General features: G+C 47.3%; 1 protein-coding gene across 1 annotated transcript in view; it reads left to right on the forward strand.

The window, feature by feature from the left end:
- MSH4 (mutS homolog 4) overlaps nt 1-26237 on the forward strand; it is a 1592310-nt gene that overhangs the window by 379067 nt on the left and 1187006 nt on the right. The gene's annotated exons all lie outside the window — the stretch shown is intronic.

The raw sequence follows: 26237 nt of genomic DNA on the forward strand, positions 1-26237 counted from the left end.
ACACTCTCAAACCTCTCAGGGATCGTGGTAACAGGACACATGCTTTCACTTACTCACTCGTACTTGTCCAAAATAAGGTAAACAAGATACAAAGGAAATTTATAATGTTTATTTAAACTATTGTGTTCAAAGAAGCAGTATTTGCACTACAGTTAGACAACATATGCATAACAAAAATATCATTAGTATGATTAACAAACCATGTTCCATAAAAAGCCTTTCATGTTAGAAGACATATTAGCCCAAACCCTCCCTTTCTACTGAAGCTAAATATATATTATAGATCTCTGGAATTAGTGCTGGACCCCGTACCTTAGCAAACATAGATGGATGCGCTACATCTTAGCTTATGCAGCACTCTTGCCTCAGCATCTTTGCTCAGTGTTTTTTTTTTCAGAAACACTGTCCTCAGTTATATGACAAGACATTTGTGCTCACAAATAGCAACTGCATTCTCTTGTTGTGCCTAGGTGCTAGTGTCGGACGAGTGAGAATACCAAGGGGCAATGTTGTTTGCCCTTGCCAAGGGTGTTCAGAGTAAATCCCATGAAAAAAATAAAATACGAAAACATGTGCCAGTTCTATATGAAAATAGAATGTGGCACAAAGGCAAGGGTGTTATGTTGTAAAGTCTGCAAAATAAAAAGAGGCCCACAATGTGTAAAATTTGGGATAACAACAATGGGCCATTCAAGAAACACACAACAAATACACTTTGGTAAGGATAATAGCACAGGTCAGGCCGCCCCCCATACCGTACAGCTCCGCCTGTGTGCTCCTGCCCCCTGGCCAGCTGCTACCGCATCGGGAGTTCGCCACTCACCCCCTCCGCGGGTATCGCTGCTCTGTGCCTGCTGGTCTCGTTCTGGGCTCCGAGTTGTACTTTGACTTTTTCGCTTTGTTTTTATTTTGCTCTCTGTTAACTTTGCCATTGTTTATTTTTCTTGCATTGCTGCCCTGCGTTCGCTGTGTGGCGCCCCTGCCACGCCCCCTTAGCCTTCGTCCAGTTCTTCCCCGCCGCTGCCCCCCCTGCGGCCCCACCCTCCCGCACTCCCATTCACCGCCCCGCTCCCACCTCCCAGCTGCCCCTCCTTCCCACATCCCCTTATATGGCGGCCGTGCTGCTGGCATGCCAAAGGCAAGCCCCCGTCTGCGCCCGTCCGTGCCTGGACCGCGCCCAGCGCCAGATCCCCTAGACCCCGAAGCCACTACAAGACCAGACTGCACTATGACCCCAGCACCCTCCACGTACTCAACCCCGGTCGAGATCACTCCTGCTACCGTGCCACCCCGAAACGCACCCAAGGCCCCTTCACCTGTGGGAACTACAGTTTCACCAGCATCCGGCCCGCAAAACCATCACCAAGAGAACCCAACCACCTCCGATGCATCCTCTCCAACACCCGCTCCGCCCGCAAGAACGCCATCGAACTCTGGGACCTCCTAGACTCAACCACCCCAGACGTCGCCTTCCTGACGGAGACCTGGCTGAACACCACCTCGGCACCAGACATCGCCATAGCCATCCCAGAAGGCTATAAGATATTCCACAGGGACAGCACCAATTGAGTGGGAGGGGGAATCGCCATCATCCACAAGGACACTCTCAGAGTCACAACCATCACCAACGACACTCTCACCACCGCCGAGCACATGCACTTCTAGATCCATACCGACCCCAACACCACCCTCGGAGGAACACTCGTCTACAGACCACCCAGGCCCCGACCACAGTACAGCGACTCCATCGCTGACCTTGGCACGCACGCCCTCACCTCCACGGACTACATCCTCCTCGGGGACCTGAACTTCCACCTCTAGAACAACAACAACGCCAACTCCACCGCCCTGATCGACATCTTTGCCAACCTCAGACTCAAACAACTTGTGACGACACCCACCCATGCCGCTGGACACATACTGGACCCCATCTTCTCCGCAAGTCCCCACGTCTCCTTCAACCACACCACCGAACACCACTGGACAGACCACAGATGCGTCCACTTCACCTTCAGGAAACCCACCACACACCACCGCACTCAACAGATCCCACCCCGTTGCTGGGGCAAGGTCACCGAGGACCAACTGACCACCACCCTCGCCCTGGGACCACCTGCAGACCCCACAGACCCGACACCACCGCCATCAACCTGAAACAGTGGATCAACGACTGCGCCGACACCCTCGCCCGACTCAAGCCTCCGCCGCCAATCACACCAACAAAAAAGCTGCATGGTTCTCCGAAGATCTCCGGACCTCCAAGCGCACCTGTCGGAAGCTGGAGAAGAGCTGGTTTCGCGACCGAACACCAGACAGCTACACCGCCCACAAGAACGCCACCCACAGACACCACCAACTCATCAGGACCGCCTTCAAGGACCGCCTAGACATCAACACACACAACAGCAAAGAGCTCTTCAACATCGTGAAAGAACTCTCCAACCCCAGCTCCAACACCAACGACATCCCACCATCACAAGACCTGTGTGACTCACTGGCCACCTTCTTCCACCGCAAGATCACCAACATCCACAACAGCTTCGACTCTGCCACCCCCACATCCACCGCTGAGACCACCCCCCCCGACCAACCCCCGCACCAATCGCCTGACCGCTTGGTCCAACGTCAGCAACGGAGACACCATCAAGACCATGAACTCCATCCACTCCGGATCCCCATCTGACCCATGCCCTCACCACGTTTTCAACAAAGCCAGCACAGCCATCGCACCCCACCTCCGGAAAACAATCAACATCTCCTTCGAGACAGCAACCTTCCCAGAGAGCTGGAAGCACGCCGAGATGAACTCCCTACTGAAGAAACCCAAGGCGGACCCCAACAAGCTCAAGAACTTCCGGCCCATCTCCCTGCTCCCCTTCCCAGCAAAAGTCACGGAGAAGATAGTCAACAGACAGCTGACCCGCTACCTTGAAGACAACAACATCCTGAACCCATCCCAGTCCGGCTTCCACAGCACAAGACCGACCTCATCGCCGCCACCGACATCAGGATCCTTATGGACAAAGGAGAAACAGGCGCCCTCATCCTTCTGGACCTATCAGCAGCCTTCGACACGGTCTGCCACCGCACCCTAACAGCACGCCTCCATGACGCCGTAATCCAAGAGAAGACTTTGGCCTGGACCACATCCTTCCTCTCCGGCAGAACCCAGAGCGTCCGCCTCCCACCCTTCCGCTCCAAGAACACCGAGATAATCTGCGGCGTTCTACAGGGATCAGTATGTGGAAGAAGGGTAATTAGGAACTGGTTTGAAAAGAAGGGCAGAGGCGGACAATTGACAACAAGAACTATCAGAGAACAAGATGTGTGATACAAAATTGTGACTTTTATTCAAATATTATTTTAGTAAAAAAACATCATTAAGTTATTATGAGTATTTGTCATGTGCATATCTCCACTATACATGTGACTTTTCAATCTACATATATACACATATTCTTACAACCTATATACATTTTAGAGTAGTTCATTTATGCTAAGGGGTGGAGAAGAAAATTGTTTCAGCACACTATACATAAAAACATGGCTAGGTATGATATCTACGCGCGTTTCGGCTGAGGGCCTTCATCAGGGAGCCATGTGAGTATCCAAATGGACCTGAGTAAATGGTTGGGGCCGATTCTCACAACGAGGGAAATGGTAGAGATATGATGGAACTACGGAATGCTTTGTGTTTGAAGCTTGGGGGCTGTTTTATTTGTTTAATTCCGTGGACCTTTTGTTAAATTCGGTAAACGCTTCAATATTATTGGGCTGTGGAGATGGTCATGTGACATTACAGGGTATGCATATTCCGAGCGTACAAGAGATGTTGCGCCGGTAACCTGTAAAATGGGCTCATAGATTCCCTGGGTTGGGGTCTTTTGGACGTTTCTTGTTGTATTGACAATCTTTAAACTGCGTCCACTGTAGTTTGCAATTGGGGGTCTGTGTACTTCTAATGGCGCTGACAGTCTTTAAGCCGCGTCCATTACATCTTCACTGGGGGTCTGTGAACTTCTGGGATTTAGTTTACTGTCATCTAGGCGGCGGTGCGGGGACAATCTGCGCAGCTAAGCGTTGTCTCTTGTTTGCATTCCGATTGTGGGGTCTGCTGGCATCTATCTCGATGGAGTCAAAGATTGTTCTACAGGGATCATCCCTCAGCCCGACGCTATTCAATATCTACATGGCACGACTCGCCCACGTCTCATGACAACATAGCCTCAACATCATCCTCTACGCCGACGAAACCCAGCTGATCATATCCCTCACCAAAGACCCCCACACCACCAAAGCCAACCTCCACAGAGGAATGAAGGCCGTCGCCGAATAGATGAAGGACAGCAGGCTGAAGCTGAATTCAGACAAGACGGAGGCCCTCATCCTCGGCCCCATCCCCTCAGCCTGGGATGACTCCTTGTGGCCAACATTGCTAGGAATAGCCCCAGAACCCACCAACCACGCACGCAACCTGGGGGTCATCCTCGACTCCACCCTGTCCATGACCAAGCAGGTCAACGCAGTCTCCGCTTTCTGCTTCAACACCCTCCGAATGCTGCGCAGGATCTTCAAATGGATCCCCTCCGACACAAGAAAAACAGTCACCCAGGCCTTCGTCAACAGTAGACTGGATTACGTGAACACCCTCTACGCAGGAACAATAACCAAGCTCCTAAGACGGCTGCAACGCATTCAGAACACCTCGGCACCACTGATCCTCGATATCCCCCGACACAGCCACATCACACCACCCCTGAGAAGCCTGCATTGGCTCCCCGTCAACAACAGGATCACCTTCAAACTCCTCATCCATGCACACAAAGCCCTACACAACGCCGGACAAGCATACCTCAACGACCGACTCCGCTTCTACACTCCCACCCGCAGCCTCCGCTCTACCAACCTCGCCCTCGCCACAGTCCCACGCATCCGGAAAACCACAGCCGGCGGCAGATCCTTCTCCTACCTCGCCGCCAAGACCTGGAACACTCTCCCTACAAGCCTACGACAGACCCAGGACCTGATGGCCTTCAGAAGACTCCTCAAGACCTTGCTCTTCGATCAGTAACAGCCCCCCTCCCCCCACAGCACCTTGAGACCCTCAGGGTATGTAACAAGCTTTACAAATGAAATGATTGATTGATAAAAGCACTAAATGATATAAATATAATCGAAAGATTAACAAATTCAAAGCATAACTTGAAAAAGTCATATTTAGAAAACTTAAAAAAATAATCAAATCCTAGTTCTTCGGAGGAATCCATTGTGCAACTTGCCAATTCAAAGGACAGGGACTCCATAAAGGAGTCTGACTCAGCAAAACATGACTGATCAAGAGTCCAAGTCAAAATCTCCAAAGAACAGACATGATTGTTAGTCCCTGCTGATGCTGGAATAATTACCTGGCAACCTGCATCCGTGTTAGCAGAGTTTGCATTCCGTGAGCCATGTGCCGATTCACACACTTCCTCGAAAATAAGTGACTTAAACCTCGTATGGTGGAGAAGTCACAAACCCAAGGGACAGTCCTGAAAATGGGTCACTAAGGGACCCATTAGCAGTATAGTGTCAAAGGCAGCGAGTGTCTGCGAAGCCAGGCAAATATCAAGTGCCCATTCAAAGAAGCACCAGAGACAGTGAAACACTGGTTGTATGCAGGTACAGATAGTGAATATAGAGAGGAACCCCTTGGGTGGACAAGGGAAATGGGGTATTAGACCTAAATCGAACAAAATGATTCCCTTGAGTCATGTACAGGAGAAGCCTGAATTAAGCTATAACACAGTTCAATATAAACACACAAGCTAAAATGAGTAATAATAGAAATTTGACTTGCATAACAATTTATTTAAACAATAAAAAAACCATATACAGTAACACTTGTAGAAGATACTTAAAAACAGTAAAAATTGCTTAACTAATGATAAAAAATATTTTTGTGACCAGCACAAAAGTAAGAGACAAACAACCTCAAATGTAAAACATACACATTAGAAATTTACAGGGCGTACATTCATAGTAAACAATTCGAGATCCCCTGGTTTCATAACCTCACAATCATATGTAAACCAGGAGGGAAAGAAGCATCTGAATTGTACAAGAACTTGCGTCGACGCGTTTCGGTGGTTATGCGGTTTATTGTGTACCACCTTTATCAAGACTAAAAGATTTTTTGTTGTCTGTCGTGGTGTTACTGGATTCTTCTAGTTGTCCTGTATAGTCGGGACCAAATCCTAGTTTTTTTGGAAGTACTGGAGAAGTATTCGTTAAAATGAAGAAGAATTTCCTATTGAGTATAAACCATCTTTGGAAATTCTTTTGATATCCTGTCCCTTTGGGGTTAGAAGACTTATGTATGACGAAGGAATCTGTCTATCTTCATGCTCTTCTATACCACTGCATGTCCGCTGTTATTAATCAATGGCGGTAATCTGGTTAAAAGGTAGTGTTGTCGAGCGACTAGAGCGTGCCTCTTCTATCGTTGCGGAAAAAATCTCGCCGTAGAAGGGGATTGTGGAGGCGCGGTGGGCTGCCTTCGTAGTTCAGTGCACCGGGGTTGCTTTCTTAAATTGAAGTTATATTACCCCCTGCTCTAGCGCTAGCGACTTGGTGATACGCCTCTTCTTTTCAGAATGAAAGAAGAGGCACGCTCTAGTCGCTCGACAACACTACCTTTTTACCAGATTACCGCCATTGATTAATAACAGCGGACATGCAGTGGTATAGAAGAGCATGAAGATAGACAGATTCAGATATCAAAAGAATTTCCAAAGATGGTTTATACTCAATAGGAAATTCTTCTTCATTTTAACGAATACTTCTCCAGTACTTCCAAAAAAACTAGGATTTGGTCCCGACTATACAGGACAACTAGAAGAATCCAGTAACACCACGACAGACAACAAAAAATCTTTTAGTCTTGATAAAGGTGGTACACAATAAACCGCATAACCACCGAAACGCGTCGACGCAAGTTCTTGTACAATTCAGATGCTTCTTTCCCTCCTGGTTTACATATGATTGTGAGGTTATGAAACCAGGGGATCTCGAATTGTTTACTATGAATGTACGCCCTGTAAATTTCTAATGTGTATGTTTTACATTTGAGGTTGTTTGTCTCTTACTTTTGTGCTGTATGCAGGTACACCAAGCAGGTTGGAATGTTGTGGACCTTGCAGTAGAAATATTCCAAAGATCTGAAGCATATACTGACTATAGCATGGAGCAGTTGTAGTTCCAGAGGGGCTGCGAAAGGAACATATTTTGTTTAAAAGCAGACATAAGATAAGAATGCCGCAAATAAGGAATAACAGCAGCGGAAAACCTCAGAATACACTGGAAAAAATAGAATGGATAAAAGCTGGTATTATTCCAAAGACAGTTTGGAACAAACTGACTGGGCCAGAGCTGACAAATTTAAAAAAGTGTGTGAGACTGGCAGTATTAGAAGCATTAACAAGCATTTACAATGCAATGGTCTCGGCATTATTAAAGGTAGAGCTATTGGCATTGCTCATTATTTATTTATTTTTTTTAATCAAAAATAAATGGCATTGTCATTTACAATGCCAATAGCTTAAGAGTCAAAACCATTGAAGACAAGGAGAATTGACAGAAAGGTTAAGATGTTATATAATCAAAAAATATATGTTCCATACCAATATTATTCTGTGTGAATATTCTGTGGTAGTTTAGTTACGTGATAAGAAGGGAGATGTGTGGTTTCTTCAGCAGGTCAGAGGATTCTAGAAGCTGCGGTGTGTGGTAAAATGTGGGACCTTTCATTGTTTAGGTGATGCGCTTCACAGAAACACTCGTACAATAACTCCTTCTCACTTGGGTCAGCTGCTCACACCTTATAGCAAGTTGTACTCTTGGAAATGTCCCCGTTGATGCTGGTTTCCAATAGTTTCCTTGGCCGACCGAGGCCTCATGACTAAGTGGCTCTGTGCTCCCTGTACTGCCTTGTAGCCTTGTGTTGGAACACAAGGTTTCACCTTACTTATGGCTATGCCCTGAGTTAGGTATTATTATTTATTTCACCACTATGCTGAGCATCCTCATTGGCTTACATGCAGGTGAAGTTCTTACGTACTCTGATGTCATGGTTACTTCCAGGATGCCCTTTCATTTCCATAGTCCTGACGATGCCCCATCATTTTACCAAGAGGGGTTAAAATATGTTGACAAGCTATTGTAACAAACAGGAAATGTGTCTGTTTCATCCAATAAAAAAATGGTGTAGTACCTTCAACAGTTGTCTGTTACTGTGATAAAAAAACGTTGTGTATTTCTGTGGTGTAGCCACACAAAAACCTTGGTTTTGACACTGGGGACATATTGCATTAAGTGTTTGATTGTTATGGTAATGTTTTTTTTGGGGGGTGGGTATTTTTTTTCATGTTTTAACAAGTATAAATAAAACAGGACTTCTCTTTATACCAGGAGTGGCTGGTTGTGTTCTAGATTCCAACGGTGTTATTTTACCTGTTACTTATATAATACTGTTCAGAGCATGGACTACCTCATTATTTTGTAAAGGATGCCAGGGTGAACCGCTGCTGCCTGGGATTTGACAGATGAGTGAGAGCAGACCCGAGTCCTGGGTGGAGGGCTGTAATGGAATGCAGAAGGGGGGGCAGACACTGCGCAGCATGTCTACACCCCCACCCCCACGGACACTAAGGGGCAGGCACGGGTAAAGGGGGGCACGCACTGCGCAGCATGTCTTTACACTCCAAGGGACAGTAAGGGACAGTCATGGACAGTAGAGGAGCCCAGATCAGCTGCATGTTTTTACACCCCCCACGGACAGTAAGGGACAGACACGGAAAGTAAGGGACAGTCATGGACAGTAGAGGAGCCCAGATTAGCTGCATGTTTTTACACCCCCCACGGACAGTAAGGGACAGACACGGACAGTAAGGGACAGTCATGGACAGTAGAGGAGCCCAGATTAGCTGCATGTTTTTACACCCCCCACGGACAGTAAGGGACAGACACGGACAGTAAGGGACAGTGATGGACAGTAGAGGAGCCCAGATTAGCTGCATGTTTTTACACCCCCCACGGACAGTAAGGGACAGACACGGACAGTAAGGGACAGTGATGGACAGTAGAGGAGCTACCTCTCCTTGAACCACTCAGTTGCCACAAGGAGGGGGAGGGGCGCCTTTATGAAAATTTTTTCTTTTTTTAAGCGGAGGAAACGAGTTCAGCCTCGACAGAAGCGTCAGCTTCTCGGTTACCACCACTTGGCCCCCAAGAGATCCTAAATATATATATATATATGGGTGCCCCCGCCCCACATTTTCAGGTGAGAGGCGGCGGCCACCTTCTAGACGGGTTATATTACCTGTCCATTACCCCACGATTCAAAACATATCTCAGTCTCAGGTGAGAGGCCACCTTCATGAAGGGGTATATTCAGAGGGTGGGTTAGCTTCACACGAGCCTCTGCGTCTCCGTACCCCCTCCCCCCTCCCACGCGTTGAACATGTCCATAGGCCGCCGTCCATCCCAGGTGAGAGGCCACCTTTATGAAAGGGGTAGCTTCAAAGGGAGGGGGTCAGCCGCAGCAAGCACCGCCAAGTTCTCTGTGCCCATGTCGCCTTCCCCCCCGCGCGTCATAAAGCCAAACCTCTTAAACATCCCCCCCCCGTATCCGCCAATCTCAAAGGTGAGATGGCATTTGTTGGGGGGCCTCACTCAGGAGTATTTGCTTGTCTGTCACCCCCCTCCCAGTGTAGAGGCCACCTTCCGAAAGGAGATTCTTCAAGGACAGCACACTACGGAGGAGGGACGTAAGAATGAGGTCAGCCCCACCCGGAGCCTCCTCTGCCCCACCCCCCTCCCTGCTCCCGCTGCCCGCCCCTCCTCGCCCCGATTCCTTCTCTGATTGGAAGTCTCCGCCTCACGTCAAGGAGCAGATGGCTGGGAGCGAGTCTGCTTGCCAGACATTTACCAGCTTGTGTTCCTCCAGTCGCCGCCGTGGAAGAGAAGAATGAATAAAAGCACCCCCCCCCCCCAAAAAAAAATGTTTGAGCGAGTACGTGAAATAGCAAAATAATTGTTATTTTGGTCATATTCAGGACGCGCCACATTTCTTCGTGGCTCCTTAAGTAATACATACTAGCAAACGCAATTATACTCGTGTTATCGACCTTGGAAGGATGACAGGTGCAGGCGGCCCTGGCCTCCCATCGTCTGTAGGTTACACAGAATTCCAAACAGATAGTCGCATCCGCGGGACTCGAACAAGCCACCTGCAGCGCACACCTCTCTACTGCACGCGCTGAACCCACGCAGTTACCTCACAGGTTAACTTGTGACCCGGAAGTCGCACAGTGATCTCTGCAGCAGATTGGGGAAAAAATACAGTCTTCGCCCGGTCGTGATCACATGAGGTTTTGGTTTCTGAGCCAGGATGGGTTGCAGAAAGTCTCATGATCATGCCAAGCCAGGGAGGCACGTGCCCATCTGTACCCAGGTCAGAGTCAGACTATAACGTAGGCAGTCCTCACGCAACCCCACAGGGCGCGAGGCAGCCAGGGTGGAGGGCCGACAGACAGGCAGCTGTAAGGGAGGTGGGACGACTAACAAGCCAGACTGGAGGGCTTGAAGAAAGGACAGAGAGAAAGGAAGTAGGGAACGCTGGCGGGAGCACTCCTAGGAAGGCAAGCTGGAAAGAATGGGTGAAGGAAGGCAGACGGATGCACTAAGCAAAACGAAAGTAAGGCAGGGAGGAAAAAAAGTGGAAGCAAAGAAGGCAGGTGGGGAGGCAAGAAAGACAACAGATAGGTAAGGCTGGCACAGGTCTATCCATGCGCAGGAGCGGGGGCACCCAGACCCGTGACGGAGGATGCCAGCACCTCCCACCATCTGAGCCCGCGCAGTCCTTTGCATCTGCCCCCTTCGGCTGAGCGCCAGACCTGCCGCATGCACCAATGACTGCGGGAGACAAGGGTCTTACCTCCCGCCGAGGCGGTGCGGGCAGCATCGGTAGCGCTTGGACGGGGCAGACTGTGTGGTAGGTGCATGGCGGCCTCCTGGCCTGGTGCTCTCACGGTCCGCAAAAGAAGTTCAACCAGCCCTGCGTTACTCCCAGTGCGTCCACGCGCTGTGTTGTTTGTGGGGTGAGGGGCCTGCTGCTGTTTTAAGCGGGAGGAAGGGAAGTGGGTCCGGCGGAGGAAAGAGCGCAGGGAGAGGAGGAGGAGGCTGAGAGAGGAAAGGCGGAAGGAAGGAAACCGAGGCAGGATGCAGCATCGGGACAACGGAGGGTCTGTCGCGTCTGGCGGTCGGGCAGAAATGGCAGCCTCAAGCTTCGAAATTTTTCGGATTCGGGGGCGTGTTTTGCTGTCCTGAGTGACGGACGACGTCACGAGCTAAAGAACAGCAAAATTTACGCCCCCGAATCCGAAAAAGACGGGGCTTGTTTCGAGTGACTCACTTCTCTTCCAATGGCTGGCCTCTGTTTAAGAAGCCAGCCAATGGAAGCGAACGGAGCTGAGAGGCGGGTCTAAACTGCCCTACTAACTGACATTAATTCTCTGACCGGAAGCTGCTTCGCAGCTTCGTCCCGAGACCTAAAAATGTGATGCACTAATTCACTGAAATGCAGAGGAAGGCTTGTATTTAACAATGACTGCATTTCACTAGAAGTTCTAGCCATCTGCAATTCGAAGCTTTGACAAGCAGATGTGAGATCTACGTCATGTTGAAATAATAATGGTTTAAGTCTGCTTAGCTTATTGAAGTCTGCCTTCAAAGTTGGAATGGAAGGCCACAATGAGCTATCTACGATCACATGCGGAGGGGGAAACAAGACGTTGTTGCAACAAGTGACGAGCTGGCAAGCGGACAAAATATAGGGGTCTCCTGTTCGCATACCGCAGAAATCTTGATTGCTAAGCATTAAATAACTCATTTGACAGGACCGTAATAATGGGAAGAATTGCAGAAACTGGCATTCCTAATAACAAGCCAGATTTGGCGCTGGAGCATTACATGTGCCGTGGATTTTAACATGTTTGCAAACGAGTGAATGTTCGACAGATGAGTCATTCTTCTCCCGTAAGGAAAACTTCCTTATTGGCCCGTTCACAACAATATGTAAAGGTAAGAGATCATCATTCATGGATAAAGCGGCTCCCAAGAGGTGCATATCTACTAACCGGAAAATGTTTTATACAAGCTGTGAACTGAAATGCCGAGTTAAATAAAGAAATAATGCCACGTATCAGCCACACAGCCGAATGTGTCTCTGCTATTGTGAATGGAAGTTGTAGGTTGTGTCTTTCTGTTTGCGTGTTTAATTAAAGGGCAGGAATAGATTACTGCAATTTAAGTAGAGCTATGGTACGTGCTCATTTTTAAGGGTTTGAAGCGTTCAGTTTACTGCATAATAGATCTAAGCTGACTTTGCCCATGACATACTATTGACAAGTCACTTTGCATTATATCAATAAAAGAGGACACAATGCTATTTATTGTATTTAAATTTTTTATTTTACAGAGTTTTATATAGCGCAAACTTGACCCGAATCGTGTATCGGAACGCTTTACATAGCACCAGTTGCCTTACATGAGGACATATTCATTTTTTTTGTTAGGCATGGGGAGATTAATTGATTTGCCCAGAATCACAGAATGTTCAGCGTTATTGCTGAGACTAACCCAGTTCCCCAAATTCGAGGTTGACTGCCCTGGCAGTTAGGCCAACTCCACTCCCCAATTTAAATTATAAATACAAGAAGACAACGTATTAATACTATTATCAACAACAAGAACTTTATCAAAAGGTACAGGAGCTTCAATCTGGGATAATTTCAATATTTTATTATAGGTAGCATAAATAAATCTTTTATAATGTAGTGATTTTGGGGCCAAAAACAAATCTGACATATTCATATCTTCATACAGGAGAGAAAGAGTTATTTGACTGCAGACTGTGTGGAATGTTCTAACCAGTGTTGACACAATTTCCCCACCGAATAGGTGATACTAATACAAGACTGGTGTGATTGAGTGTATCAGAAGTCGGGTGTGCTTGATTTAAATCCAGGTGCGGGATCGAGAAGACGAGCATGACAACCATTAGTGTCTACTGGCCACAAAACCACTCGTTTGGACCTGAAAGTGTGGAATTGAATGTACCATTCTGCACCATGCTATTTTGTTGTTCTTTAGTGTCATTTTCCAAACTTTGGCGGATATCAAAGCGGGCAATAGAGCGAATTGTTTGGGCTTTCATTTCTTTAATTTTTGCCTATCCCAAACATGTAGTCTGTGGGACTGTCATTCAAGAAAATAATTTGTGTGGGAATTAAGCAGGATCGGAGTAAGGTTTCCGTTCTCTGAGCATGCCAAGATTTTGTTCCTGATATTGATTTCAAATCAATTGTGTCCTTCCAGTAATCTTAGCCTTTAACGGCTAACTGGTAGACAAACAAAGCTGCATATATGAGCTTGGTCTGTGTAAGCATATATTCTTTTGGTGAGGTAGGAACAAATCTAAAATATGACGTGGGGTCTGAAGTGGTATATCCTGTAAAATACGTGAACATGTCTTTAGTTTTGGAACTCCCTTGTGTGGGAGTTGGGAAATGTTCCCATTAAGTGTAATTAAACAAGAGACGTTGAGTACTGGGTTTTAAATGATTGTAGGAAGCTGGCTCTCTATATAGTGTACTAAAAATAAGCACACTGTGCAGAGAGTCCAGAGAATCCCCAAATGGTACACAGAGGTAAAAGCAGACACTTCTAATGCTCTTTTTGTGGTAGTGTGGGTGAGCAGTTTGGCTTATCAGAGGGTAGTGCTCAGCATTTGTTATACTCCACACAGGTAATAAATGAAACACACACTCAAGACTAAATCCAAGACCACTTTATGAAAATAATATGGATTTTATATAATTTTTAAAACAAAGAACACAGTTCTAAGGTAAGTACGCACCATAGGAAATAATGGGGAAGAAGTAGAAAAATGCATATAAAATCAGGCAATGCTTTCACGAACTTCACCTTTGCTCTTTAGATTGATGTCAAGACCAGGTCCAAAGTGCCAGCCGGAGAAGTGCGGGAGTGTCCCAGATCGGCTAGGAGCAAAGTGCTAACGGTCTTGGAAGCTGGTACGCGAAGACGAAAGGGGCCTCTTGAAAGTACACCGCACAAGAGGACTTAGAGAGGAGTCTGTTGGGGCTTTTGAGGGAGGAGGTCAGAAGAGCTTGAGGAAGACAGGAACACAGCTGGTTAGTCTGGGCTGGGGACGGGTGCATAGCGAACAGGTCAGCCAGGTGTTGTGCATCTTGAAGTCCTCGCGGTTAGAAGCAGGCAACTTGGAGCGGTGATCTCAGGACAGCTGGCCCACTCAGGAACTATGTCTCTGATGTCTCGACGTCCCTCAATAGGTGCTTGCTTCTGGTGCTTTGGAAGTATGGCGTGGACTCTTATTCTTCATGTTTGCCTTTGGGGGTCTGGTACCCTGGGTATTGGTAAGCAACAGCTCCGGTAGGTCCTGGTGTCTCCAAACTTGGTGAGGAGACAGATCTGATCCAGAGCTGTGGTACCTTTTCTTGCTTCAGCGCTGCATCAAGGGTGTTGGGGAGCAGCAAGTCGACAAACCAGACTTCACAGGATCAGTGCCTGCAGATTACAGAGGAGTGAATCTTTCCCTCCAAGGAATCTTCTTTGCAATTTTTTTAAGGCTGGAGGTGCTCCAGGGTTCTTGGTGTCTTTTCGGGTTCAGGATGACATAGCAGGCAGCGATTGTTGAGACCTTGAAGAGCAGGCAGGGTTTGGCGCCTTTTTCTCTTGCAGCAGGCGATTCAGTTCTCGTGCAGTGGGTCTTCTTTGTTCTGGTCTTTTCTTGTCCATCGAATCTCTGGTTCAGGTCTTGGGGTGCCACATAAATACCACATTTAGGGCAGTTACAAGGGGAGACAGGTGGTAGCCAATGAGCTACCTTCCTTAAGGGTGTTTACACCCTCTAGTGACCACCTCCTGTGGGAAGGGGCACTACCCTAGCACTGGTAGGTTGTTTCTCCACCATCCCAAGATGGTGGAATTTCAAGAGAGGGTTTAAGTCACCTGCCCCACCCTAGAGGTGGTGCAGGCTAAGTGGGGACCCTCCCTCTAATCTAACTATTTACCCGCCTTTCCTCCCGCCGAAGGTGTAGCAGGAAAGGGACTGTGACTTCCCCCACCATCTGGAGGGTCCTGGGTTGGAATTCAAAGGTGGCATCACCTTTGAAGCTTCCCCCCGGAAGGCCATCCTGTCTTGAAAGAGAGCATCTCCACCCAGAGCAGGATTTGTCTCTGTCCTTCGAGAGCACCGGCTCTCACCCTATGAGGTCAGAAACATGTCTGGTTGTCGCATGCTGGCGAAAACAAGTCAGGGACCACACCAGGTCTTGGTAGGTTTTTCAGTGGATCCTCGAAAAGGGTCTCCTGTGTGAATGTATTAATAAATCTAACACTGGCCTGATTGAGGATTTATTAGGTTAATATTTTTTGGGTACCAAGCATCTTTAAAATCAATGAAGCCGTCATGGAGCTAGGAAACTGATTGACAAGTAACCAACCCATGTACTGTTTATGGCTTCCTGTGCATTTACAATATCTCAGAATAGACTGGACATTGTCAGGGCATATTTGCTCATGCGGATATGCCCTCACATAGGATATATTTCACCATGTTTTAGGACTAAAGGCCTGCAGTACCTATATCTTTGCAGTGTATGGGTGGCATGACACACAGAGCTGTGTGCCATGTTGACTCTTCGGATTTCTCTGCCCTAAGATGTGCAGCCTGCAATGGCAGAGGGGATAGCCTTGGTGAGGGGTCCCTGGGCTGGCACACCCAGTGCTGCAGCCCCAGAAGACCCTCTTTAGTACCCATGCCCTGGGTACCATTTACTATAGGCTTACAGGGGTAGCTGAAGTTGTGCCAATCATGGGGCAGTGTTTGGGAAAGAGCCCTGGCACTGGGAACCTAGTTAGCTGAGACCCAGTGCACTTGCAGTTCAAAATCAGGCATCAGACAAAACGTGGGGGCTAACCATGCAAAAAGAGGCACTTTCCTACTATGAAGTCCATAATAGTGATAAAAGACCATGTCAACATAGTTAGCAGAAGATATAGGTCCTCTGATTCAAAAACAGTATAATACTCCAGCTCTGAACCATAGAATTTACAGTTTCAACATCCCAATCATCTGAATACAACCACGCTAATATTACATCACCCATATACATTTTGAACACATATGGTATCTGCAGGATCTCTGTAGGACCGAATATGTCAAAAGGAACTTTATCCCAAACAATCCCATCAGTCATGGCAACAGCTGAAATGTTGACGAGGGACAAGTCTCTTCATTTTATGCGAAGAAGAATGAGGGACAATACCCCGTTGACCAGTTCTGTAGCAGAACGTTCTGGGAAGTATTGGCCATTGACCAATAGTAAAAAAATCACAAACACACATCCACATGAACAAAAACAACAAGGTGAGTATGATCCAGACATATATCCAAGGTGGGACTAATTTTGAACCATGAAATACAAACACACATCTGTGCTGTAGGTGGAGGTAAAACAGAAGAATTGTCTGAAAAAAAATCATCTTGATCCATGTAGTGCCCAGAGTTACTTAGCTGAAAAGCATGGGCTGGGAATCAATAGTGATCGGCGGATCAGTATAAATGACATCATCTGCAGAAGATGCAGTACTAGAAATAGTCATTATTTCGGTCAGCTGTCTGCGTAGGACTCAGCCTTCCACCTCAGTCCCCCCACCTCCACTCCATACCCCCCAAGCATCATCGGTGGTGGTCACGGGCTGCAAAGAAATGTCTCGTGTAGGAGCACAAACACCTCATGGCACAATATGTAGAATTGGCCACATGGTGTAATTTGACATGTTCGATTGAGACAAAGCTTTTGTCTTTACAAACAGGGAGCGGTGGCAAGATCACGGTTATTGTACCGTGTAATCCAAGGACTGGATCTCAAGCTCAGTAGGTTGGACCAAATTCCTTTTTCATCACCGCCTTCTATCGAACCAAATCTCTAATTTTTGGAAGCAAGCCGGAAACAGTAGACTGTACGTCTCCACTCAGAGAGTGAGAAGTGGGAAAGTATTTGCTTAATGGGGCATCACTAATATTTTCTAGGTCGTGTAAGACAGCACAATAGTGATCTACGTCAAAGTTTGCGGTAGTCAACACTATGACTTGACCGTCAAGGTCTGGAACTTACATCTTGATGGGAAAAAAGTACTTTGTACAGGTCTGCCCACCCAGAGATCTTTTAGAGACGTTAATAAGAGCTCATTGAACCTAATAGAGATGGTTCAACCAACCACACCCAGTAACTAATCTTCTAGCTGTAAAGGACTGCTGTATGTCACAGTCATCCTTTCCACAACAGAATTTACCTAGGGCCTATATGCAGAAGAATAATACACCTGTACCCCCAGGGATGTCATCGAATCACAGTACGCTTTAGAAGCAAAAGACATACTCTGATACAAATGGAGTTCACAATACACATAAGTATCAACAAAGACTTGAGAGTCTTTAATAACAGTTTGAGCGTCAGCCGAGTGCTGTGGCAAAACCCAAGGAATCTAGCAAGAATAAACTGCAAGCAAATAAATTGACACAGTATCCAAAATCAGTGGCCCACAATGATCTAAGTAAATGGTGCCAAAAGGCTTGTGGGAAATTAGGAGGTATGTCGGTGGCGGACGCGCCATTGTTGAGTTTTTAATTTGTTGACTGATGTCACAGCAAAGGGCATATTTTTGGGCCTGCTGGTATAAACCTCATCACCGATAACATTGCTGTATCAGCGAAATTGTGACTGCCCCCCTGCATGCGCAGAAGCAACACCTTCAAGTGGCGCCACAACCAAAGCAAGTCTGCTGTCTTGGTCGGGAATTAAACGATCACCAACTCCAAGAATTGCTATAAAGGGAACATTCTAGTCATTTAAATGATATGAGTATTTAGATGGAAAACCCTCTGGTAAAGGAATGCAGTTTCTAATTCCATTTACAGATACTAAGATATTGTTACCTTTATGGGATTTAGAGTGTGTAATTGCTGCTGCTGTAGCTGTGGTGACTGCAGATCTAGCTGCTACGTCAGCTAAAGAATTCTCTACAGTGTCTGATCCCACATGTTGATGACTCAATGTATATATTTTATGAGTTTGCGACAACCTATCCTTAAGATCTGCCACTTTAACCCAAAGCAGTTTATGCTGGATTGTGTTACCCTTTGAATCCTTGAATATATTTTGATGCAAGTAATTTAGATTATTATTAAATGACTAAACACAGTAATACGAATCACACACTATAAGTGTGGGGTTTTTAGGATTCCCATTGTCAAGTGCAAGAAGCAAAGTCTTCATATCAATTAACTGTGCAGTGCAGTCTCCTAGAGACTGCGTGAGAGTTGTTTGTGGTTGGAAAACACCATGTAACATAATACCAGTTGCGCATGCAGCTGTGTATTGATGCTTAAAAGCTATAGTATTAAGCAAAAAACATTGTTCAAAAGAATCTCATTTACAAAATAATACAGTTTCCACAATAATTGGTATGACTTGCATGAATCAAAGACAAGAAAGCACATGTAAAATAGGACCTTAACCCCTTGGCCGTGGCGTGAATCCTGCCGTGGCGCTGGGGGGACGAGCGCGGCGCTTCCACGCTCGTGACGGAACCACACCTTCAATGAGCCATGAGCCATGAGCGGCGTGTGCTCATGACAGCATGGTTCTGTCACGGCCCGCCCGCTCACTAATTCGCCCGCACAGGCAGGAAATCAGTGCCACGTGGGCGGAGCGGCTGCAGATTGACTGAACCACGCCGTCATGAGCACACACCACCCGTGGCTCATCACGACGTGGTTCAGTCATGTGCAGGCAAGGGGTTAATTAAATTCAGTCAATCAATGTTGTATAGATTTGTGTATATAGAAGCCCACAGGACAATTCTCTATGCTGTACTCGCTTCTGCCGAAATTAGTGTAATTTATTTTGCAATCATAGTATTAAAAGTACAGAAAAAGTCATAACAAAAATATTCAATGAAGTATTTACACTATATACATTTTCACATTCCGATGTGATTTAGTGAACCCCAGTGAAGTGACCATAACTGGACAGTGATATAAATGTAGTGATAAAGTGGGGGAAGGTAGTGGTTTATTGGTTGCCCCTGTGGGGTGCAACCGTATAGGAATATTATGATGGGGGGAACCAGTAGGACTACAGTACCAACCAGTATGACTACAATAAAGTGCAGGGTCCAATGCAAGGGCCCATTTGGATGTGAACACTTGTTTGACTTCATCAGGGACAAGGGGAGAAAAAGAAGGAAGAATCACATCCTCATCTTGGGGGGGATGCGAGTACAAACGGAGGGGGCCAATAGACCTGCGCCAAGGGGATGTCATAAAATGTAGTTACATATTCCTAGAATATTGCTTTAATTGTGCATTTAACATTCCCTTCAATATGAATATCGAAGTGATATCATCTGTCTGGAGGAGCCGCACATGTATCCACGGTTTCAATTGCAACACATGTATCAGTGGCTTTCACTGCCAGAAACTCCTGGAGATTCTGGCATACAATGGTAGCACTTGCTGCGCTGTCAAGGAGTGTCACTTCCCAACTCCTGTTCAGGAGGAGGGTTCTCACCATCTGTGGCATATTTAGCAGTCAAAGCTGCTACTTGCGTTTTCTGAAATGGGGCTTTATATTGAAAAAAGTGTTGTCCTCCTTTATGTTCATGTCATACTAGCATTGTGTTTCCCTTTTTGGTTTCACATATTGTTGTTGTCTATGTACAGATTGCCCTCATCTGTCATACTGCTGGTCAGATGATTCCTTAAAAAACCAAGGAGAATGTGTATCAGGAACCCGATACCTGTCTGGAGTCTTGATTTTAGTTCGATCACTCCAATTTGTCAAATCTACTTCAGTAGAAGGTAGGTGTGGGAGCACACTGCTTCACCTCCCAGCAGAATCGCCCCTAAGCATCATGGTTGATGCAGTCCGACAAGCGAGTACACTTGCAAAGTCATTCGAGTGTTTCACCAGGTGGGTGCAGATTAGTGCTGGCCATCTCTGGACACGTGTTTCTGGATTATTATCCGTCTTCAGCAGAGATTAGGCAAAATGATTTGGGGTTGCTGAGCAGGCTGCCGTATCCTTGGAACGTAGTATCTCTCCAGGCGCGCAGGTGCCTCTCCACGAGCTCGTCAGCCCACAGCGGCTCGAGGTCAGCCTTTAAGTAGAAGGTAGGTGTGGGAGCACACTGCTTCACCTCCCAGCAGAGTCGCCCCTAAGCATCATGGTTGATGCAGTCCGACAAGCGAGTACACTTGCAAAGTCATTCGAGTGTTTCACCAGGTGGGTGCAGATTAGTGCTGGCCATCTCTGGACACGTGTTTCTGGATTATTATCCGTCTTCAGCAGAGATTAGGCAAAATGATTTGGGGTTGCTGAGCAGGCTGCCGTATCCTTGGAACGTAGTATCTCTCCAGGCGCGCAGGTGCCTCTCCACGAGCTCGTCAGCCCACAGCGGCTCGAGGGCAGCCTTTAAGTAGAAGGTAGGTGTGGGAGCACACTGCTTCACCTCCCAGCAGAGTCGCCCCTAAGCATCATGGTTGATGCAGTCCGACAAGCGAGTACACTTGCAAAGTCATTCGAGTGTTTCACCAGGTGGGTGCAGATTAGTGCTGGCCATCTCTGGACACGTGTTTCTGGATTATTATCCGTCTTCAGCAGAGATTAGGCAAAATGATTTGGGGTTGCTGAGCAGGCTGCCGTATCCTTGGAACGTAGTATCTCTCCAGGCGCGCAGGTGCCTCTCCACGAGCTCGTCAGCCCACAGCGGCTCGAGGGCAGCCTTTAAGTAGAAGGTAGGTGTGGGAGCACACTGCTTCACCTCCCAGCAGAGTCGCCCCTAAGCATCATGGTTGATGCAGTCCGACAAGCGAGTACACTTGCAAAGTCATTCGAGTGTTTCACCAGGTGGGTGCAGATTAGTGCTGGCCATCTCTGGACACATGTTTCTGGATTATTATCCGTCTTCAGCAGAGATTAGGCAAAATGATTTGGGGTTGCTGAGCAGGCTGCCGTATCCTTGGAACGTAGTATCTCTCCAGGCGCGCAGGTGCCTCTCCACGAGCTCGTCAGCCCACAGCGGCTCGAGGGCAGCCTTTAAGTAGAAGGTAGGTGTGGGAGCACACTGCTTCACCTCCCAGCAGAGTCGCCCCTAAGCATCATGGTTGATGCAGTCCGACAAGCGAGTACACTTGCAAAGTCATTCGAGTGTTTCACCAGGTGGGTGCAGATTAGTGCTGGCCATCTCTGGACACGTGTTTCTGGATTATTATCCGTCTTCAGCAGAGATTAGGCAAAATGATTTGGGGTTGCTGAGCAGGCTGCCGTATCCTTGGAACGTAGTATCTCTCCAGGCGCGCAGGTGCCTCTCCACGAGCTCGTCAGCCCACAGCGGCTCGAGGGCAGCCTTTAAGTAGAAGGTAGGTGTGGGAGCACACTGCTTCACCTCCCAGCAGAGTCGCCCCTAAGCATCATGGTTGATGCAGTCCGACAAGCGAGTACACTTGCAAAGTCATTCGAGTGTTTCACCAGGTGGGTGCAGATTAGTGCTGGCCATCTCTGGACACGTGTTTCTGGATTATTATCCGTCTTCAGCAGAGATTAAGCAAAATGATTTGGGGTTGCTGAGCAGGCTGCCGTATCCTTGGAACGTAGTATCTCTCCAGGCGCGCAGGTGCCTCTCCACGAGCTCGTCAGCCCACAGCGGCTCGAGGGCAGCCTTTAAGTAGAAGGTAGGTGTGGGAGCACACTGCTTCACCTCCCAGCAGAGTCGCCCCTAAGCATCATGGTTGATGCAGTCCGACAAGCGAGTACACTTGCAAAGTCATTCGAGTGTTTCACCAGGTGGGTGCAGATTAGTGCTGGCCATCTCTGGACACGTGTTTCTGGATTATTATCCGTCTTCAGCAGAGATTAGGCAAAATGATTTGGGGTTGCTGAGCAGGCTGCCGTATCCTTGGAACGTAGTATCTCTCCAGGCGCGCAGGTGCCTCTCCACGAGCTCGTCAGCCCACAGCGGCTCGAGGGCAGCCTTTAAGTAGAAGGTAGGTGTGGGAGCACACTGCTTCACCTCCCAGCAGAGTCGCCCCTAAGCATCATGGTTGATGCAGTCCGACAAGCGAGTACACTTGCAAAGTCATTCGAGTGTTTCACCAGGTGGGTGCAGATTAGTGCTGGCCATCTCTGGACACGTGTTTCTGGATTATTATCCGTCTTCAGCAGAGATTAGGCAAAATGATTTGGGGTTGCTGAGCAGGCTGCCGTATCCTTGGAACGTAGTATCTCTCCAGGCGCGCAGGTGCCTCTCCACGAGCTCGTCAGCCCACAGCGGCTCGAGGGCAGCCTTTAAGTAGAAGGTAGGTGTGGGAGCACACTGCTTCACCTCCCAGCAGAGTCGCCCCTAAGCATCATGGTTGATGCAGTCCGACAAGCGAGTACACTTGCAAAGTCATTCGAGTGTTTCACCAGGTGGGTGCAGATTAGTGCTGGCCATCTCTGGACACGTGTTTCTGGATTATTATCCGTCTTCAGCAGAGATTAGGCAAAATGATTTGGGGTTGCTGAGCAGGCTGCCGTATCCTTGGAACGTAGTATCTCTCCAGGCGCGCAGGTGCCTCTCCACGAGCTCGTCAGCCCACAGCGGCTCGAGGGCAGCCTTTAAGTAGAAGGTAGGTGTGGGAGCACACTGCTTCACCTCCCAGCAGAGTCGCCCCTAAGCATCATGGTTGATGCAGTCCGACAAGCGAGTACACTTGCAAAGTCATTCGAGTGTTTCACCAGGTGGGTGCAGATTAGTGCTGGCCATCTCTGGACACATGTTTCTGGATTATTATCCGTCTTCAGCAGAGATTAGGCAAAATGATTTGGGGTTGCTGAGCAGGCTGCCGTATCCTTGGAACGTAGTATCTCTCCAGGCGCGCAGGTGCCTCTCCACGAGCTCGTCAGCCCACAGCGGCTCGAGGGCAGCCTTTAAGTAGAAGGTAGGTGTGGGAGCACACTGCTTCACCTCCCAGCAGAGTCGCCCCTAAGCATCATGGTTGATGCAGTCCGACAAGCGAGTACACTTGCAAAGTCATTCGAGTGTTTCACCAGGTGGGTGCAGATTAGTGCTGGCCATCTCTGGACACGTGTTTCTGGATTATTATCCGTCTTCAGCAGAGATTAGGCAAAATGATTTGGGGTTGCTGAGCAGGCTGCCGTATCCTTGGAACGTAGTATCTCTCCAGGCGCGCAGGTGCCTCTCCACGAGCTCGTCAGCCCACAGCGGCTCGAGGGCAGCCTTTAAGTAGAAGGTAGGTGTGGGAGCACACTGCTTCACCTCCCAGCAGAGTCGCCCCTAAGCATCATGGTTGATGCAGTCCGACAAGCGAGTACACTTGCAAAGTCATTCGAGTGTTTCACCAGGTGGGTGCAGATTAGTGCTGGCCATCTCTGGACACGTGTTTCTGGATTATTATCCGTCTTCAGCAGAGATTAGGCAAAATGATTTGGGGTTGCTGAGCAGGCTGCCGTATCCTTGGAACGTAGTATCTCTCCAGGCGCGCAGGTGCCTCTCCACGAGCTCGTCAGCCCACAGCGGCTCGAGGGCAGCCTTTAAGTAGAAGGTAGGTGTGGGAGCACACTGCTTCACCTCCCAGCAGAGTCGCCCCTAAGCATCATGGTTGATGCAGTCCGACAATCTACTTCAGCCTTGTGCATTCTCTCTAGGAAACTGGGCGCTAAACACCCAAAAGAGATGATGACCATATATAACTCTAAATGCCGATCTATTGGTATGTACGGCTCAGAAATCTGGGGCTCTCCAAATGTTGATTCCTTACAGCTGATAGACAATGCTTATTTTAGAAATCTCCTTCCCTTCCTAAAAGCTGCTCTACTTTTCTCTGTCGTTAGGAAGTGGGTGCTCCATATTTAGCAGATCAGATAAAGGCCCAACCAGCTATGCTTTGACACAAAATGTGGTCATTTGATTACACCGAGCTCAACTGAACAATTGCAAGGGACTGTCTTGGATCAGATAATGTTTTTAAAATGTACTGGCTAAAGTATGTTTATCAGTTCTTAACTGACATGGTCCACCCACAATATTTTGAGCATCCAGAAACCCTGATTGGTATCCCAAGGAAAGTACTGAAACTGGAGTGATTATCACTATTGGAGGAATGGATGTTGTCCGATGAATTCTCTAAACCTATTGTACTTGAAAAACCAGATGATTCTGACTACTTTTGATATGCAACCTTACTCAGTAAATGTACTTAATGCCCAACATAAATTTGTATTGACACACTTCAGGCTGGATATCTTTCATCGTTTAACTAGTTTTCCTAACATCAGCAATTGGTAATGTGACCTAATGTGCTGTCCCTGTGATAATCAATCCAAGCAGTCCACCATGCACAAACTTTGTTTTGTAAATTTTATTCAGACCTTAGGCACATTTTAACTAAACCACTGTTGAAATCTCAAAATATTAAGCAATGTTTACAAACCTTTTTATATTTACAACTACTTCCAAGTTTGTACATATGTTTTGTAAAGATTTCTATGGGTGGTTATTACCCGTAGGAAGTTGTTACTGAGGGAGTTGACTAACGATGGCTCCTTTTAAACTGTATTTTTTCGATTAATTATCCTTTTAACAGTTTTATTTTTACCCTCAACTGTGGATCTTTTTGTGTATGCTTTTATAATTTGCTATGTATGATATCGAATAAAGCTTACTTTGATTTGATTTTGACTGGAAACATGACGAGATCAATCGGCTGAAGAAGCCATCCGCCCACCTGACAGACCTCAAGAATTTCAGACCCATCTCCCTCCTCCCCTTCATCGAAGGGAACCACGTCCTGGACATCTCCCATTCCGGCTTCCGAAGCAGCCACTCCCATTCCGGCTTCCGAAGCAGCCACAGCACCAAGACCGCACTCCTTGCTGCCACTGACATCCACTTTCTCCTTGACCAAAGCGAAACCACAGCCCTCATCTTACAGGACCTCTCGGCCACCTTCGATACTGTCTCCCACTGCACCCTTCACACGACACTCCACGACACATCCACAACAGCATCCACAACCAGGCCCTGGATGGATCCACTCCTTCCTTACTGGCCGAACAGACTCCATCCTGCTTGAATTTTATAAAAACCTTTCGGGATATACTTGTACCTGGAACTCAAGGTTACTGCATATGCAAATGATATTGCTGTCTTCTCTGTCAACCCCTGGAGCAGCTATAGTTAACATTACGAGCTATTGGGTCCCTTTTCCGGCTATAACATGAACTTAGCCAAGACACAGACAATTGTACATTTTCTATCTGATAACTTGCCTCTCGCACTCAGCTACTTACCTCGGTGTTTGTCTTAGCAGTGAGGTCGATGACATTGTGTCTTTAAACTACAAACCAATACTTAAAACAGTTTCGGCTGAACTGCACAGTTATACCGCTCAATACCTCTGCGGTTCCCTCTGTCTTTTTTAAAGCGATTAGACAGTGCTATAGGAAGGTTTATATGGGGGTATAGATGCGCCTGGAGGGTTCTCCGGCTTTTGACCTTATACACAAGGGGGTTTAAGTTCCAGACTTCAAGCTTTACAACTGGGCTGCTTGTCTTGGCCGGATTCGGGGCTTGCTTTGCGGGTTGGTTACTGGTCCGGCTTTGCTGTCCTATCAGTTAGCTTGCAGTCTGTCGGCTGGGTTCATGCTATACAAGACCTCCGGTCCGGACTACTTCAAGCGAGTAAAGTTAAGGTAGTTAGAGATATTACCATGGATTGGCAGGACATCAGTAAGCAATACTCTCTGCCCCGGCTTCATTATTATACGCTGCTATAGGGCAATCATATGCTGCCAGATACATTATAAGATACTATTGAAAAAACCTGGCAACGTAATGGCATCAATCTGATCAGACAACTGTACAATGTAATTGGGTTTCGTTCTTTCATCTCATTAAAAGCCAAGTTTGGGTTATTACAGAATACTTTTTTAAAGTATTTACAAATCAGGGATTTTTTTTTTTTAAGAGGTCAAAAGCTATTAGTCATGCCAAATCCGTCGGAAATACCGACTGGTATATATAGGAGT

This window comes from Lissotriton vulgaris, chromosome 1_1 (genome assembly GCF_964263255.1).
Source record: "Lissotriton vulgaris chromosome 1_1, aLisVul1.2, whole genome shotgun sequence".
NCBI lineage: Eukaryota > Metazoa > Chordata > Amphibia > Caudata > Salamandridae > Lissotriton > Lissotriton vulgaris.